The sequence below is a fragment of the Rattus norvegicus genome, chromosome 3, assembly GCF_021556685.1.
Source record: "Rattus norvegicus strain SHRSP/BbbUtx chromosome 3, alternate assembly SHRSP_T2T, whole genome shotgun sequence".
Classification (NCBI taxonomy): domain Eukaryota; kingdom Metazoa; phylum Chordata; class Mammalia; order Rodentia; family Muridae; genus Rattus; species Rattus norvegicus.
The window spans coordinates 77,329,742-77,348,822 of NC_141536.1; the positions used below are offsets into that span (position 1 = coordinate 77,329,742).

Genomic DNA, 19,081 nt, shown 5'->3' on the forward strand with positions numbered 1-19,081 from the left:
CTCGAGAGGCTACAGCTTGCTCAGTACCTTCAGCGTCTCCATGGCAACAGAGCATCCTTGAGTACTTGAAAATATCATCATCAACAGAGACCTGGCATATCCCTTCTCACCTCACAGCAAACAGCCTTGGGGCCTCCATAGCTTTCTGACCCTGAGATGGGAGACTGGATAAATGACCCAGGCCTGGGCTCTCCCTCCCCACCAAAAAACAAAAGTAGAAGTTGAAACTGCCCACCTTTGTCCAACCTGCCTTCCATGGGGATGCTCTGGAAGGGGTGGGAGGCAGGAATCTCTTTCATGCTCTTCAGACACTAAGACTGGGTATGAAGCCGGCACTCTGGATGCTCAGTCTATGGCTGCCATTTCCAAAGCTGTTCCGTGAATAGGCCTCAGTGCTCCTGAGGCCTAGAATAACATACAGAAGCTGCTTGTGACAGTGGTGACCGACCCCCTGCGGCGGTCAGATGTAACACCCTGTACATCTTATTTTCAGGGCCTTGCTGCGACCACTTACCTAGTGACAATTTGAGTGAGTTAGTTTCAGTTTGTTTAGTAACGATGATATGTAGCATACATGGCTTGCCAGACGCTCTATCAAGCACGTTAATGTTTAATTTCAAGCAGAACATATGTGATTGCCCTTGTTTTACAGATGAACAGGCTGGGATTAATAGAGGTGAAGTAACTGCCCAAGGTCACTTACTGAGGGTGGAGCTGAGCTTCAAATTCGGGTTGTGTGTCTGACCCACATACCTGTTGGTTTTCGGCTGCTAAAGGCTCACTTGAGGGCCAGGCTATGGCTCAGTAGTTAGCGCTTCCAGGGTCACCTCGTTTAAATGTCCTCCAGAAGCCTGGACTAACATTTCTCCCCCAAAATGGTGCCTGGTGGCCCTCATCAAGGTGACCTGAGGGGACTGAATATTTCTCGTCCACTAGCACCAATGATTTCAGATTTAGAGGTGCAGGCTTCCGGGTTGTAGGTTAACAGTAAAGGGCTAACTAACATTTGAGAACCTACAGTCAACTGAACTCCTGAGTGTGGGGACCATTTCTTCTTTGAGACACACTCAGAGCCTAGAAAGGACTGATAGCACTTGTCACTCAAATGAAGAGTGGATAGCTCAGCTCTACCCCAGGCCCTGCACACTCCACATCCCTCAGGCGCCTCAGCTTGGTGACCTGTCTGCCAGGCACGGTTCTCTCTGTAAAGTCCCCTGCAGTGGGCCAAGCAGGGCACTACGCTAAAGGATTGCATTTTCACAGCAGGAAGGAACTGAAGCTCTAATCAGGCTTTCTGGGCAGCTGCTAGAACAATGTGTGTGAGATTTCCTCATAATCTCAGCTCTCAGCAGACTGAGGAGGAGGACTGGGAGGTGAAAGTCCGCCTGGGCTACATGGTGAGAGCCGGCAAAGTCTAAAAGGAGCAAAGAAAGAGGGGGAGACGTGCAGGTGGGAGAAAAGGAAAGAGATTGTGAGTCAAGGTCTCAGGTGAGAGTTCACAGTGCAGCTTGGGGACCCCTAGGTGCAGGGAGGGGACTTCTGGGGGAGCCCACAGTACAGAGGGCAGCTTGGGATCTCTTTAGATTTCTTCTTCAGAGAAGTGAGGGTATTTGTCTCTAATAATAGCAGGCATAATAGTGCATTGTATCTTGTTTGTTTTTTTGAGAGAAATTCTCACAATGTAGCCTTGATTGACTTTGCACTCACAGACACTCACCTGCCTCTGTCTCCTGAGATCTGAGATTAAAGTTGTGTACCACTAGACCTGGCATGTTGTTAATTATTATTCTTGTGTGTATGTGTGCGTGGTATATGTACATGGGCGGGTGTGCCACAGCCCACAAGTAGAACTCAGAGGACAACTTTGTCAATTTGGCTCTCTCTTTCTTTCTTTCTTTTTTTAAAATATTTATTTATTTTAGTTATATGAGTACACTATAGCTGTTTTTAGACACACCAGAAGAGGTTGCTGTGGTGCAGTAGGCACTTTGTTCATTAAGCCATCTTGCTGGACCCCAATTCATTTAAATTTTTTTTACTGACTTTTATTTATATAAGTGCACTGTTGCTGTCTTCAGACACACCAGAAGAGGGCATCAGATCCCATTACAGATGGTTGTGAGCCACCATGTGGTTGCTGGGAATTGAACTCAGGACCTCTGGAAGAGCAATCAGTGCTCTTAACCTCTGAGACATTTTCCCACCTCTCCCCCAATCCATTTTAAGTTGTATATAAAAAGTGGATAGAAATGCTAAACACCAAAAATGTCAGTAGACGGTCCTTCCTGAAAATAAGGCTGCAGGGATGTACATGTTCCTCTGTTATCTCTGTTGTCTAGTCTTTCAACAACATAGAGTGTGTTACTTTCTAGATAAGCAAAAGAAAACAAAAAACAATACACAGCACATCTTGTGATTTTACTATCATCTACCTGAATCTCAGTCATAAAAATACCGTTTCCCTGAGATTGGGAAAGTGGCTCAATTGGCAACATGCTTGTCACCCAGGCGCGAGGACCAGAGTTCAGTTCCTATATCTGACATAAAAAGCCAGACAAGGTGGTATGTACATGAAGCCTAACTGGCAAGCAACAGATCCTAGTGAGAAACTCTGTCTCAAAAAATAATGTGGAAGGCACCTGAGGGATAACACCCAAGTCTAATTTCCTGCTTCCACATCAATATACTCACACACATGCTTGTATACCACCATATACGCCCACCTACCCATGTGTGATCATACCCCCCTCCACTAAAGTGCACTTAAAAGACTTGTAAGTCGGTCATTCCAGTCTTTGGCAAGATAAGGTATAATAAAAATGGAGAGTTTGAGGTCAGTGGGGCTATGTAGTATGACCCTGTTTCCAAGAGAGAGAGAGAGAGAGAGAGAGAGAGAGAGAGAGAGAGAGAGAGAGAGAGAGGCGGACGGACAGACGGATGGAGGATAAATGGATGGATGAATCAGAGCCTTAGGATTACACCAGGAAAAATTCCTTAGAAGATACACACTTAAGTAAATAAGGGTCCAAGAAACTGTTCCAAATATACTGCTAAGGGCAAATGGCTCTGCAATCACGGATCCTTTTAAAATTTTAATTTATTTTCATGTTTCTGCATATGTGTGTTTGCCTGTGAAAGTTTATGTGCTCTGGGGTCATGCAGGAGCCCAAAGAGGCCAGAAAAGGGTGTCAGATCCCCTGGATCTGGAGTTACAGGTGGTTGTGGGCCAAATGTGGGTGCTAGGAAGCAAACTCTGGTCCTTAAAAAAAATGAACTCCGAGTGTCCGTAATGGCTAGATGGTTCTCCAGCTCTGAGCTTCATTCATTCCTTACACACAAAGAACAGCACGATATAAATACACACCGAAGAGAATGGGCTTCTAACGGAGCAGTCCTAGTGCGTCTTACATTTCCCACTATATGCTTCAACTTTTGTGACTCTCACCCCCAGTAAAACCGTGCTGGTCTTGGTGTACGTTAGTGTGAAGGAGCTCAGGGTCCCGCAGTCCTGGACTTGTGGTTCGAGTTCATCTCTGCTCCCAGCCCTTATTCTTCATTCTTATTTAGTATTTACTTACTTAAAGACACTTTAACAGTGCGGAAAAACACTTCACAAACAATAATAAGACACATACTCTTTACCCTCCAAAGTTGAAACTATTAATATTTTATTATATGTAATTACAGTTTGTTTTCAAGAAATAAGCAGAGTCCATTCATGGTGGTAATATATATAATCATCAAAACTATTTCAGTTAGAGAGACCTGACTCATGGGCACAGTCCAGCATGGTTGCTCCTGACCAGGCCCGGCAAGCCATGGTTAGGAATTTTTAACTTCCGTCCACCTTTAGCGAGAGAGACTTGGCTCTTAATGATTATTTCCAGTACGGAGGCAGCCTGGGGCCAGGGCACCAGCTTAGCCTGGCACTTCCTTTGGAACCTCGGTGGCAGGCTGGGAGAGGCAGGGAGCAGCCAGCACTTCCCTCCTGAGGTCAGCTGGTGCCCAACTAGTGTTTACACACAGGGTGGGGCCTGTGTCTCCGGCTCTGAGCCCTTTGCTCTCAGGGGAGCTGGTCCTGGGCAGGCCACAGGCAAAGGATGGTGAAACCACTGTCTCCTGCAGGCCGGAGGCCACAGTGTGGGGAGGATTCTGGGAAAGAACATCCCCACCTACACAGGTGGTCAGATGGTCAGATGGTCAGATGGTCAGGGAAGCAGTGGGGATCCAGAAGGGGGGAGGGGTAAACTCTGTCACTTTTATCAGACACCTGTTCATAGGATCCAGAGTCTCAGAAGGACAAACGAAGACGCTTCTCCATGGCTTCCTGGCTCTAGTCATCCACACTGAGCTGGGGTCCAGGGCTGCTGCTTTTGATATCATACCAGACAATGGCAGCTGGAACTGCTATAAGAGAGCCAGCTTGCCGCAAGCCTGGGGACATTTGCAGATGGCTTTCCAGGATGTGGGTGTCTGGGGACAAGACAACTCGAGGGTGTCTGTCTTTTCCCGAGTGTACAGAGAACACAGGCCTCAGAGTCCACAGACTGCTCTCCAGGAAAATATTCCCAAGCACTGAGAGGGAAAGAGAGCAACTGACACCGTGCTGGCCGGTCTGATTTGCCAAAGCCACAGACCTGTGAGCACCTGTGACAGGAGACGACTCTCCAGGACCTACCTCTTTTTGGATCATCCTTCTCAAGCCTCTCCCTTGCTTTAACGCCTGGCATGCATTCAGAGAAAGCCCAGGCCTCCGGGGGCAGACTGGCTCTGACAGTGATTCACAGGACTTAAATGCCAGAACCCATGGACCCTTCATGTCAGAGCCACGGGCAGAGACTCCCACTAACTCTCCCAGGGAGGCCTGGGGAGCCTTTATAAAACTGGGATTCAGCTAGTAACAATGATAGCAGGGGCTCATGGCTCTCCCAGAGAACGGAAATGACCATGCCTTCTGCACTCACGAGGAGAACAGCAGCATGAGGTGAGGGTCCCAAGGCCTGTGTCTTTCCTCAGGACCCTTCCTGACTCAGATTCAGGCTTTGGTCTCAGGTGGCAGAGGACCACAGCCTTCCTGGGTTGCTGAGCCTACTGATGGGAACATGGTGGCTGATGATAAGGGACAAGGGGGAGTGGAAGAGTAGAGGATGAGTGAAGGGAGGAGTATAGTTGAGTCTGAGACACCAATGGAAATGGTGCCAGTCATTGTGGTGGAGAGACCAGTATGTGGACCCCAAATCTTGCCATTCTAACTTTGATAACTTTGGGCTCCCATTCCTCCATTGTCCCTGCTTCCTGAATATTTTCATAGAGAGGCTACTGATCCTTTTCATGCTGCCCAGACTGTTGTTCTCCAACACCATCATCACCATCACCATCACCATCATCATCATCATCATCATCAACAACAACAACAACAACAACAACAACAACAACAACAACAACAACAACAGTGGTGGCTGGTCCCTGTGAATATCACTGACTATATACTTCATACCAACCAATGTGCTTAGTGTTGTCTTAAATTACTCTCACGGCAACCTCTTCATCCTTTGGTGAAGACACTGAAGTACAAGAGGTTATGTGATTTTTCTGAAGTGACAGACATGAAGTGGGCCCCCTGGGCTTCTTACTAAGGCTAAGAGAATGTGAGTAGCAGTGAATTCCAACGGACAAGAAGCCACATCAGACCCACCTATCGCTAAGAGTGTGTGTGCAACACAGTGGGGTCCTGCAGCCACCAGCAGACCACCTGGCATCCATGGGGTACCCTGGAGGGCTCATTACAGAAGTAGGTCCTAATCACCCTCGTACATGGATGATATTTTCCTGTCGCTTTGCCCAGTGAGGTTATGCTCAAATCTATCGAGGGTAAGAAGCAACTCCCTCACTGACTCCCCTTCCAATCTAGTCCAGGCAGGGTCCTGTTGGGGCACCAGAGTCCAGGGGCAATGAAAGAAATGGTTGGAAAGTTAAAAGGAAGTGAAGGTGTTGGGGGGGGAGGGGTGGACAGGCAGGCTGTGAACAGCTGAGAAAGTCACCTCTAGCCCCCCAGACTGCACTGCTGTGGTCACCTCTAGCCCCCAGGTAGTCCCAGAGCTCAGTAATTGGGTTTGTCACATAGAGAGCAGTTACTACCAGAGATTCCAGGGATTGAGGAAAACACCAGACTGCTCACCTTCCTGCTGCCATCTTCCTCTAGCAACTTTCACGAGGCAATTCTTGCCAGAGACCAGTGAGCAAGCTCTAAGGCATGAAATTTGCCTCCAGGATGCTGAGCAGAAGAGAAAGTCGGGAGATGAACTGACCAACAAAGCACATGACTAGGACCCAGATTCTCTATGGCCGCCTCCTGTTTTCATGGCCACTGTCCACCACCAGGTTTCTCTTGGGTAAAGGACCGGTAGGCAGGCTCCCAGTGCCCATGACCATCCTTCTCCTAGGAAAAGAACCTCTGCCCATCCCTGGACTGCTGCAGCTCTGCTGTCCCTGGCTTCCTCTGTACTGTGGTATGTAGTTCTGTCCTTGGGCTGGGAGCAGGTTCCTGGGTCAGCAGGAAGAGAAAGGAGGATGGATGCCCCATGATGTCCCATGAACACAGGAACACTTCCTAGAGAGTCTCTCCTCTTTTTCCATTGGTCTACTGGCTGAGCTACCTCACATGCTCAGCCCTGAGCCCACTCCTGGAAGACCAGGTGTTTTGTAGAGTATTTGCAAAGCTGCCTCTGAGCACAGGCATGCAAACAAAACAGAAATGACATCTGTCTCCTGTAAGGGTTTAGATCAAAACTATCCAAGATGGATAGAGAATTAGCTGTCGTCAGCACAAGGTTTCTCTTTTTTCGCTCCAAGGAGATTGATTCCATCTCTGTCACCTTCTAGTCAGAGAGAAGGACAAGAGAGGGGTTAGGGAAGCAGCATATATTCTCTTCAAGGGCACAATTTGGAAACAGTACTATTATTTCCACTTACTGTACATTTGCGAGAACTTAGACTCATGGCCATGTTCAGCTGCAAGGGAGTCTGGGAAATGTGGTCTTCAGCAAAGCAGCCATTTGCTCAGTTAAAACTCAGCTTTATTCCCTTTTAAATTTGATTTTATGTGCATGAGAGTTTTGTGCGCATATGTGCGTGCGTGTGTGCATGCATGTATGCGTGTGTGTGTGTGTGTGTGTGTGTAGACCTCTTGTGTCAGGAGAGGGTGTCATATTCCCTAGAACTGGAGTCACAGACAGTTGCAAGCTGCCACGAGGGTGCTAGAAAATGAACCCAGGCCCTCTGGAAGAGCAGTTAGTGCTCTGGACACTGAGCCATTCCTCTAACCCTCACTTTTATTAGTTAAGAAGAGGAGAGGGGTAGTGGATATCTGTGAATCAAGGAAGTCTTCTTTGAACACTACCTAATTTAGGCCTGAGTTCCCCAGTGAACTCTTTTTTTTTTCTTTATTAACTTGAGTATTTATTTACATTTCAATTGTTATTCCCTTTCCTGTTTTCCGGGCCAACATCCCCCTAGCCCCTCCTCCTCCCCTTCTAGATGGGTGTTCCCCTCCCCATTCTCCCCCCATTACCACCCTCCCCCCAACAATCACGTTCACTGTGGGTTCAGTCTTAGCAGGACCAAGGGCTTCCCCTTCCACTGGTGCTCTTACTAAGCTATTCATTGCTACTTATGAGGTTGGAGCCCAGGGTCAGTCCATGGGTCTTTGGGTAGTGGCTTAGTCCCTGGAAGCTCTGGTTGCTTGGCATTGTTGTTCATATGGGGTCTCGAGCCCCTTCAAGCTCTTCCAGTCCTTTCTCTGATTCCTTCAACGGGGTCCCCTTCTCAGTTTCCCAGTGAACTCTTATTGAAGGTTGTGAGCCCACACTTGAGTTGTGCAAGGGTCATTTCTATGGAGGCTCAGGGATCTGCTTGTTATAACGCCTTAGCTGCTATTTGAAATTATCCTGGGCTTTGCATTTTGTGGGCTTCCCTAGGAAACTGAGAGGAAGAACGTGCTTTGGATAGTCAGTCACCCAGGGCAATTCACTTCATTACCTGCCTGCGAGGTCCTCAGACCCTAATGGAGGGGACAGATTTAAGCAGCTAATTATGGGCCAGCATGGCAAATGGTCACATAGCTTCAATATAAAACTCAATGAAAACAGATGGAAAAATTAAGAGAAGGCATCTGTAGAGAGAAGAGCGCCAAGAGTTTGCTTCATCTGGGTCTTGACTGGTTTGTGAGAATTTCACAAATGATTGGTTAGGGAGGGCATCTAGAGATGGTTAGAGAGAGCAGAAAACTGTGGAGGCTCTCAGTGTGTGGCTAGTGGTCCTGTGAAGCCAGAGAGAGGCAAGCCAGAGGGCTGCTGGGATTTGTCGAGGAAGGGCACCAGGGATGGCAGCAAGCTGTATGACACACCTTTGGAGGTCTCTGAGGGTTAAGATGGCAGATGTGCTCGGATCTGTCTTTCTCTGAGGTAGGGACTGGAGAATGACTCGTTAAGAAGCTATTTTACGGGGTTGGGGATTTAGCTCAGTGGTAGAGCGCTTGCCTAGGAAGTGCAAGGCCCTCGGTTCGGTCCCCAGCTCCGAAAAAAAGAACCAAAAAAAAAAAAAAAAAAAGAAGCTATTTCACAAATCTTCGTGAGCAAGAGGACGTCCTGCATCCCATCAGGGATTGGGTGGGAATGGAGGCTGAGAGACAGCATTCTAGCTGGAGATAATATGACAAAACTTGGTTACTGGTTGACCGAAGAGGGTTGACTGAGGACGAGGGGTGGTGGTTGAAAGATGGTTAAATATGATCCTAAGTTTACATGACTGTGCTAGAAACACAGAAAAATGAGGGCAGGAAGCTTAGGGATGAGAGACGCCTTCCCACTGTCCTGAGCCTGATCCAAAGCATATTTCTCTGGGTTCCTTAAATGTACAACAGTCTCTTAATTAATCAGGACATTGTGCCTGTGTTCCTCAGAGCCCCTCTCTAGTCTCTAGGTGGCTAAGGCCTTATTTTCCTCAGGAGCCTCCATGACTCTCATAATCTGGATCAGAACCCTTTTCTAGATTCTTGTTTCTCTTTTCCATATCTCTCAATGAAGGTTCTTGAGTGTCCCCTATCTTGGAAAGCCATCATTTCCCTGAGGGCAGGAGTCCTATCTGCCCTGTTTCCTGCTCTATTTTCAGTACTGAGGACAGAGCCTGGCGCACAGTAGGTACTCACACTAGACTTGGGGCACCCAAGCTGTACTTGGAAATAAGAATTCACCAACAGTTTAGACACAGGTCCACTTCTAGATGAGTGGTTTGGAACCACTGACACACAGGCCATCTGGGGCCATCTTTGATTGCCACGATGGAGCGTGTGCACACTGCAGGCATCAAGGAAGGAGAGACCAGATAAGCTACTGAACATCCTTCTAGGCCAGGGCTGTTCCCCACAGAATATTATCCAGCCCAGCGTGTCAATAGTGTTGAAGCTGAGAAAGCTGGTTGGAGAGACAGGCAAGTCAGCTGGCACAGTTAAGTTCCGATGTGGCCCAAGTGAGTAAGAGCAGAACCATAGTGACTGTCATAAGAAATACGGACTTGTGATGTGCAGCCAGGAACCACCTTGGATTGGGCTTCAGTCAAAGGGTCCAACACCTTGGGCGGTTTCCCCTTAGCTGAACTCCAGGCCATCAGCCCAGCAGGCCCAGCCTGGCGCTTGCCTCTCTCTGACTCACCCCGTTTGGACTTCTCCCACTCTTTAGTGGAAGGGTACCACTTTCTTCCCACCCCATCTGCCTCGCTGATTATTTTCAGCTTGGCTTGCAGAGGCTCAACGCTGCAATTACTCACCAACCTCAATGGCTCCTTCTGAAAATAACATTTGGGTGGAAGGAAACCTCAGTCTGGTGGGCTGGATTTTATACGAAATGGTTAAAGCATGGGTGTGGGGTGTGGGGTGTGGGGACGGGGGTGGGGGTGAGGGCAAGGGAGGAGCTTAGTGGTACAATTAAGAGAAGAATCTGGAAGAAAGTGAAGAGATGGAAGGCGTGGTAATGGTAAGGGCCGTTGCGGAGAGAAAACAGGCCTCCAGGACAGGGGTCCTTCTTCCAGAAGCTGCATGCCAAGTCTTCAAGCATGCTTTTAATTGAAGGTTCTGTTTGCTTTAATGACTTGTCCCCTCTCCTGATCTCTGAGGCCTGGGAAATCCATGTCTGCCTGGGGCCAGAAGAATTAAGTCTATGGACATACCAATCTATATCCAAGCTAGTGACCAAGTTTTCCGACCCCAAAATAGGAGACACATGGCCAACAAGATTTTTGTTCTCTTTCCAGGAGAGTATGGCATTCTGGGATATGTAGTTTCCTGTTGGAGTCACAGAAGTCCTTGCACTCACAAAGAAGCACTCAGAGAAGCAGGAATGTTAATCTTGCAGGGGTGTCTTCTCAATGAAGGAGATAAAGGCAAATACCTGCATTCTATCCAGAGAGCCAAGGGTGGATTTTGTTAACAACCTGGTGACCTTTCTGCTATCTGTGAAGGCAGGCCTCACCCACCTTTTGCTATAGAGGCAGACCTTTTCCAAATCCCCCAGCATGGTTATCTCAGACTCTTCCCCACTAGATCATTACCCCTCCTTAAGGGAGATGTCGCATGCACTTTGTGGCCTGCTGACCTCTAGGCCTTTTAGCTATAGAACCCATGCTCTTGGTCACGCATACTTTGTAAAGGAGTTTCTATGCAGTCACACCTCAAGCTTTATTGTGCACCTGGAATTGGACTGATTGTTGCCTGGAAACCTTTTAAATATGCAGACAACCGCCTGGCATCAGACTGATCCAGGTTGATAAAGTCAATCTGCACCTCGTTTTCCTTCTTATCTCTTCATGGGGTTCATTTCCATGACACCTGCAGGGACCCCATCAGTTTCTAGGCTGGGAAGTGGAATTTCTGAATGTTCCTGTGACCAATAGAGGAGAGTAGAGGAGGGGTGGAAGATCACTTACTGGGTAATGGGCTTGCTGTGCAGGCAGGAGGACCTGAGTTTGGCTCTCCAGTGCCTATGCACAAATCTGATTGAGGTAGCAGGCATTTGTGACCGCCCCCTCAGATCTAGGCGGGGTAGAAACAGACAGATCCTGTGGGCTTGCCATTCTAGCCAAATGTCAAGTTTCAGGTTCAATGAGAGAGGGGGGGGGGAAGGAGGGGGCAGGTGGAGAGAGAGAGGGAGAGAGAGTTGTGAAGAGCAATTGAACTGAGGCAGACACCTGATGTCAATACATGTGCATGCCTGCATATCATTCCCCTACACACACACACACACACACACACACACACACACACACACACACAGAGGGGGGGGATTCTTGGGGAAAATTATGTATTTATGGGTTACTTTGGTTCAGGGAGGAAAATGAAAAAGCAATGATGGGAAAGCTTGTCCCAACCCTTGCTAGGGGAAGGGGAGGTGTGTGTAGTGACGTAGGGATTAACTGGAAGCCCCTATGTGATTTCTAAGGAGGCAGGGGCCAGGGAGAAGGAAAGGTGAGTGAGGTGAATTTTGGAAAGGGGAGTGGGAACAGCTCTACAGGTAACTTTAAAGCTTATTCCTGGAGTTTAATTTCAGATGGTTTAAACGCCTGGGTGAACTTCCAGTGGTAGCTTAGGGTCTTCCGGCCCTCCATTTCCTCACTTGCTAAGAGGGTTAAGTAGTGCTGCGGCTTCCATGGCTGTGAAGATGGCTGAGGAGGCTGTGCACTGGGGGTGTACTGAGCAGCTGATGCTTCAGGGGTGCTGCTGTGGTAAGGATGCTGGAGGCCTGGGGCTGCGTGTGTCTAGTCTGGGAGACTCCTGAGTTCAAGTCCTCAACTTTGTCATCATTTTTCATCCCTCATGTCACCAAGCAAAAGCCTGAGGGGATTTTTCAGACCCAGCACTGGTACCTGGGGAAGGAGCCTCAGACAGGCCAGAGGGTCCGTCTGTGTTCTCTGGGGGATGTCTCCATCCCTCTGGGACAGGGACGGAAGGACCTTTCCCTATTCAGGGTTCATTCTGCTCTGCTGCGTGGAGCAACATGATTTTAATGGGTGTCATTTTCCCCTGTCCCCAGATTCTGAGAGAGGCACTGGAGACGCAGTGGCAAGCCAGATCCAGGCTGTTGGTCCAGAGGGGAAGCAGCTCTTTGCAGTACTGTGGTTAGTTGCCATGATCCACACAGGTGCCAAAGCCAGGGCATGCAAGGGGTGGAGTCCTCAAAACCACCTCACTTTAGACAAAAGGAAACCCCACTGTAGTAGTGTGGTAGGCTGGGACGTGAGTACTGAGCTGGCCAGATCAAAAGTGTAGAAGAAAGTATTGCTGGGGCTGGAGAGATGGTAAGAGCAATGGCTAATCTTCCATGGATCTGGGCTCCATTCTTGGCATCTACATAGGAGCTTACAGCCATTTGGAACTCTAGTTCTAGGGAATGAGATGCCCTCTCATGCTCCAGGACACACACGTGGTGCACAGACATACATATAGACAGCACACGAGCGCACGCGCACATACCCCAAAAATAAGTTAAATTGTGTGTAGATAACTAATCTTTAAAAAGATTGAAAGGAGCTTCTACTGTGGGCATTCCTCAGTTAAGGCAACAAAAGGGCCACGTCACAGCTATTAATAGCAGAGTTAGTACAGAGCCCTGGTTCAAGTGACCCCCTCCCTCCTGAGTTCAAATCATTCCCATTATTCCCCGAACAATAGATTTTTGGAGGTCTTCATCCAGACACTGACATTTAAACTTGGCTTTGAAAGAGGGGTGGGATTTGGAGAATCTTTGAGTCCTTCCTGGATTGGGCTTTTGAAGGGAGGGTTTGGAATCACCAGACCAGTGGACTTTGTCTCTAGTTTTGTGATCTCAAGCAAATTGCTTAACTTCTCTGGGCTTCCACTTTCTTCTCTGTAAAGACGCAGAGAACTACTTCCTAGGGCATCAGGAGGCAGTAGAATGTGTACAATCCTTAGAGCAGTTCTGGAAACACTGACAAACTGAGCACCATGGCCATTATTACCTCCAGACACCCCAATGCGGTAGGTAAGACAATTTTAGCTAACAATAGCAACAACAAACATTTTTATTTGAATAGTTCTGAACTTATTTTCAGGCTATGGCTTCTCTAATGTTATCGTTTAGGGCAAGGATACATAAAAAAGGAATCGATTTAAAGTTAATTTAGAGAAACAGTTAATAAAATAAAAGTCAATTACAATCTATAACACAGGAGGGATGTGGATATGGAAGACAATCGTCTTCATCTGAATCGTCAGACATCTGAAAAACTGAACGTATAGATGTGACATGCTCCCTCCCGCAAGATAGGTGAGAGAGCGTCAGAAATCTGGAAGCTCAGAAAGGGAGGCCGACTCAAAAGCCAGCTAGCTCTTTAACTTCTCTCTCTGGGCTCCTTTGGGGCGATTCGGGCCTCTCTGATTTTTTTTTTTTTTTTTTTTTTTTTGGATCACTGGGTCAGTCAGCCAATGCCTGCGGAGAACTCTAATTCAGCTCAGATCGCAGGCGCGATCTGCCAAAAGGTCTTCGCGCCTCTGGCTCCGCCTCCATCTCCGCCCCGCACATCTGGTGAAAAGATTCCCGCCGCGGGAGGGGCAGGGCACAGCCAGCGCATGCGCGTCGGCCTGGCCGGGGTGCCGCACCGCAGGCCTCCACTCCCAGAACCGCGTTGCAAACTGTTGCATCAGACAGTAAGCAGCGGGCCGTGCCGCCAAGGTTTCTAGGAAGATAGCGCGGTTTTGAGCTCCTCCTTGGTGGTTTAGGCGCGTTGGTTGCCCCTCCCTGTGTACACATGCCCGCAACACAAGCTCCTAAAACCCCAAGCTTGCAGGTCAGGGTAATATCCGAGGGATTCTGTTGCTCCTGTCCCTACGCAGGCAGGACCCGCTGAACTGTATTCGATTTACTTTCTTAACCGCAAGGACCCTGAAGGAAAGAACTGGGTTTGATTTCTCTTTCCGAGTACAAGAATGCCCCTGAGGAATTTCACACTCTGTGAAAGTGCAAAACTCATTTCCCCAGACTAAGCGCTGCAGACGTTTCCCCAAAGGGCTTGGCAAGCTCCCAGCAGGAATGCACTGGGAGAATTTCCAGCTCTGTACTCCGGGCAGCTGAACATTCAAAAGACCCTGAGCTGGGAAGCAGACCCTCTGGATGGAAACATTTCTGTAGGAAGACACTCTTTCCCAGATATATCTGCCTTACGGCATACCGCAGTGTGTTGGAGATTTGGGGCTTCAGACAGAATGCAGGACCACACATTCACACATAGGCGGCGCCTATACAGTGTCCTTGACTCGACTGGCTGTAACGCGTTTGATCTGCAGAAAAATTTGCCTCTCGCTTCTCCCTCACTCTTCCAGGTTCTAGTTCCGCTGACTTCCTCAAAGGGAAGGAAATGATACTCATCTAGAAGGGTTGGGGCAGTCTTGGGAGTGGAATGTTAAGGACACTAAGAGGTCTGGGGATGTAGCTCAGTAGGATCGCTGGCATGTACACATCTCTGACTGCCAATCCCAGCACAGAGAGGACAGATTAGGAATCCACCCCTTTCCAGAGACAGTCTGATTCTTACCTTCAATACTTTTCATTTTTTAAAAATAGGTCAAGGCCAAGATCATTCAATGATAATGGATTTTCCAGAAAGGGGGGGGGGAACTTGGCATTTTACCTTAAGTATTCTGTCCTTTATAGGGTGTGGATGGTGAAAGTCTATTTTGATTCAATAGTCTTGAGAGTTAACAAAAGCCCTGTGTTCTTCCTTCTCCTGAATATTGTGACTCACTTAATTCCAAGATGCAATTAAAAAAAATAACTTTATGCAGCACGTCCCAACAATCAATGCTGTTTAAAGTAGCATTTTCCTGTCAGCAGCGGAGTACTGTGTCAGTTTGGGGTTTTCATTGTAATTCGTGCTTCATAAATATGGCCCGATCTGTTTCAGTCGGAGTAGCAGTGCTTTTATGAGCCAAAGGAATGGGAGTTAGAAGCCAGCTGGAGAAGAAAGTTATTAATATCGTGGAGCAAGGCAGGAAAGTTGAAACCATGAGCCTTGGGCTCATGTTGGGGTCTCTGCTATAACCTTAGCTGATGTATGTTTCAGGTTGTCGTCACATGTCTGTGGACTGAATGATCTGACAGAAGGGAAGGCGGTACCCGGAAGGACAAAGAAGCCCAGTATTTTGCAGGAGGCACCCGAGGACAGCCTGAATTCTCTTGTGTTGAGTGAAGAGGGATAATTCTTCTGGCTCAAAAATAGCACAACAGAGACAGCCATTAGGTGACAAGTCTCATGAGATCCTTTCACTGGCTTCCCTGTCTGGAAAAGCCACCAGCTGCTAATGCTATAGTCAGGAGTCATTCTACATAACCACACCTAACGAAGTGATTCTTGATAGTCTCACCTGGATTGAATTTCCAAACAAACTTCTGGAAAAGTAAGATGCCTGAGGGATAGATCCAGGGTGGCAGGATCCCCCCACCCCTGCAACCACCCCCCCTTACACCCAGATGGCTAGAGATGCAGGCATATTCAAAAAGGATTCAATCTCTTCATCGGGGCACTCCCATTTAGACACTAGACCCGGCCAAGACCCAGACCCAGACAACACTCCTGTTACAAGAGCCGTGATCTAAATTCCTCGTGGAAAGTCTGTCTGAATTAGGCACCTCATTTTAATTCCCAGTTCCTTTTTAAGTCAGGTCCCTCCTTCTCGAGAACCACATTTGAAGTTGCGAGCTGGCCTTCCTTCTGTTTTTGCTATTTGTGTGCCAGTTTCATGGGTGGGGAGAGCCACGTTAATTTAAAAATATAGCACAAATAGCAAAATGAGGCTTAGTTTAAAGTGAAAACCACAGAAAGGTTTTTCCCCTTCCCTTCTGTATTTTTCAGATTTTCCTAGATCCACCTTTATATCCTCTGAGCCCAGACATAGAAAGTGCATGAGCCTCACTGGATGCTCTTCCAAACCAGAGCAAGAAGTCTCCAGCTCACTCTCTCTCATGCCACCTTTAGATTTTATTTTTCTGTTTTAGATATTTGAGTTCGGGGTGGGGGCTGTCAGAAAGCTGGCCAAGCTCCCAATTCCATGGTAGGTTATTTCTAAGCACCCGTAGATTTTGGGGTTATATAACCCACATCTTCGAATCAGTTGTGTCCACTTGTGCATTCTGGGTATTGGGAATGTGGCTTTTAAGGAAGTTCCTAGATCAAATCCCGGCCTTGTTAGTTATTAGCTTCTGACTTTACATCAGACAGGAATCATGATCCACATGGTCCAGGCCATAGTGAGCCAAGGTCTAAAAAGGACCTGGTGCGACCAATAGGAGGCGGCTATTATGAAAATAGACCCTCTCATCTGTCGGCTCCCTCTTTAGTCACCATCTCCCATTTTGGAAAAGGAAAGAATATTCGTTATCTATTTCAAATGGAGGGTCTACCTCCATTTTAAATCAGCCACGGGCTCACCAGAAGGGAAGACCAGACCAGACCAGACCGAGCTGAATTTGCAAACGCTTAGGCCTTTTAACCGAATGGAATCTCTGCCTTTGCCCCTTAGCAGAACAAAATCTAACCGGCTGGGACTTGGGAAGCCTTGAACGAGTGGCGATCGCTCAGTCTAAAGAAGCAGGTCTAAATGCGGGTGTGGGGGCAGTCACCTGGGGAGGAAAGCCGCTGCAGGCGTCTGTAGGCAGAGCGGACAGAAAACTCCATGCGCGAGCGGCAGCGCCCTCTGCTGGCTACGACGTGCAAATCCGGAGCCAGGACCCGCCGCTGGTCAAATGGAACTCCGGATCCCTTTCCGCTGCCTCCGCCCTCGCTCCGTCCCTTCTCAGGATCGCGCAGTCTGGTCTGGGACTGGATTCCAGGAGAGGCGTCCCCATCCTACGCTTGAAGGCAGAGCAAGGACGCTGCTCCAAAACACCCGGCTTATCAGCTGAGCGGAGGCTGCAGGAATCTACCCAAATCCACCGGCGGCTGCTTTTGCCTCCCGGATGCCGGGACAGAAGCCGGGGCTATCGGAGGTGGTTTGGAAATGGCATCGCTTATGGCCAAGACCGAGGGTTCTGCGGACAGAGAGGAGCCCTGGGTTCGCTTTCTGCCTCATCCAGCTAGGTGACCTTGGGCAAGGTACTTAAATTTCCATGTGCCTTGTTTTCCTCATCTTTAAGATGGAGGGAATGCTCCCGACCTTAACCGGTTGGCTTGAGGATTACACTAGAACAGGCAGCCTAGGTTGGGATTCTGGCATTGGCATTAGCTAGCTGTGTGCCCTGGGGCAGGTTACTTAACCTCTCTGCCCTAGTTTCCTGAAAATTAGGGATCATAACGGTACTTACCTCCGAGGGTTGTTGCCTGCAAAGCGCTTAACACTGCGGTGGATGTAAGCGCTCAATAAACTGTGGCTATTACGGCTGTTGTCGTCATTATTGTCCTTACGAGCACTGAGCACAGGAGCAGAGGTCTATCTGGCTGGTTTTTATTAGTCTGTTTATCGAGTATGGCTATTTCTTTCCAGGAATTGTTATTATTACTATTATTATTATTATTATTATTATTATTATTATTATTATTCACAAACTCGCGCCCTTATCAGTAGCTGAAGGACAAGCAGTCTTCCCGAATTAGCAAAATCCAGATCCTCGGGAGAAGGGCCAAGGACGCGGTGGCGGGCTGCAAGGACAGGGATCTGCGGGGAGGAAACCCGCGCCCAGGTTAGCGGGCGTCAGAGCCTCGGTGACGTCGCTAAGCCCTCGGGCCAGGGAGGCGCGGCCTGCGCACGCCCGGCGCTTGCGACGGCTCGGGATGGCCGGGTGGTACCGGGAGCCGTACTCCAGCTGCGAGGGTGCTCGGCCGGGAAGAGCCTCTCTGGGTCAGACCCCGCGCCTGCCTCTGCCGGGCTCCGACCGCAGCCTGACCTCCCGGGAGGCCGGAGGGGTCAACCCCTGCTCTGGTGTCCCGGCCCCGCCCAGCCTGGCGCACTGCTACCCGCGCGGAAGCAGCTCTGCATCTTCCTAATCCTCCCCATCCCTCCATCCTCCCCGAACCCATTCCTCATCATCCCGCAGGGCCCCAGCTCAGGTTTTCCTCCCTCCGTGCTCGCTCTGACCGACTCCTCCTCCGTCTCTGGCGCCTCCCACTGGTCCGCAGCGCCGGGAGCACGCCCCGCAAGTCCACTTGGCTTGCTACGCACGCATCTCCAACTCGCCGCATCTTGTCCCCGTTACTCTCCGTCGCAGTGAAGGTGACACCACCCACCCCGATCATTCGCGATGCGTCCTGGATGCACCTGCAGTGGCTACTACAGTCTAAGCTACTCCTTCTGTGACCTTGTGAATTACCCTCACTTGGTTGGGTATTAACATCTTCCTTTCCAAGGTCTCCCGAGTCTGTTCTCCTGTATTGCGAGCTCCGTACTCCCTTGTTGTCCAAGGCTCGCCGTTTCGGTGGAGCGGCCTGGCGCTCCAGGCCCTCCCTGTCTTCCTGAGCACGCAGGTCTGCCATTTTCTAACACCTCATAAACTAATCCCAGTTTAGATCCTGCCTGTGTAGCGCTATTTAAGTTGTTCAGTGTTTACTCCATCTCCGATTACCTTTCTCTCATTCTGCTGAACTCCAGATGGAATCTCCCCTTCAAGGATGTCCCCCCCCCCCCCGCCCCGTTCTTCTATCTGGCTGTGTAAAATGTTTCTGGGCTACAGGACCTTTCTAGGTGGCCAAAGATCTGTGCCTTGCCCCCATTCTGCTCCCTTCTTTCCATAGTTGGGTTCCTTCTGCATGGAACGCCTTTTCTCTTTTCCTCACCCCTCCCCCATCCTAAGGGCCACAGCCTTCCGGGTTGTACCCACCCCACCCCAACCTCAACTGAAGCAAATACTCCTTTGAAAAGTCAGAGGCCAATTTAAGAAATCTAAAGCTTACAAAAACTACATTTAAAAAACGCTTACGAAAAACGACTTGTTTATATCACACATTCTCTTTCCTTTGTTAAAACTTAACATTTCCTCTATTCAATCTAGAGTTGTGTCTTAAAAGGACACAGATCCTTTTGGATCTG

At 48.8% G+C, this 19,081-nt stretch overlaps 1 long non-coding RNA gene across 1 annotated transcript; it reads right to left on the reverse strand.

Annotated features, from left to right (window-relative positions):
- Positions 1-13,058: 13,058 nt before the first annotated feature.
- On the reverse strand, positions 13,059-18,152 carry LOC147995572 (uncharacterized). Its single transcript, XR_015684494.1, has 2 exons — positions 17,364-18,152; positions 13,059-17,090 (listed from the first exon to the last, which is right to left on the reverse strand). It is a non-coding gene; the product is annotated as an uncharacterized LOC147995572 (long non-coding RNA).
- Between the last annotated feature and the right edge of the window lie 929 nt (positions 18,153-19,081).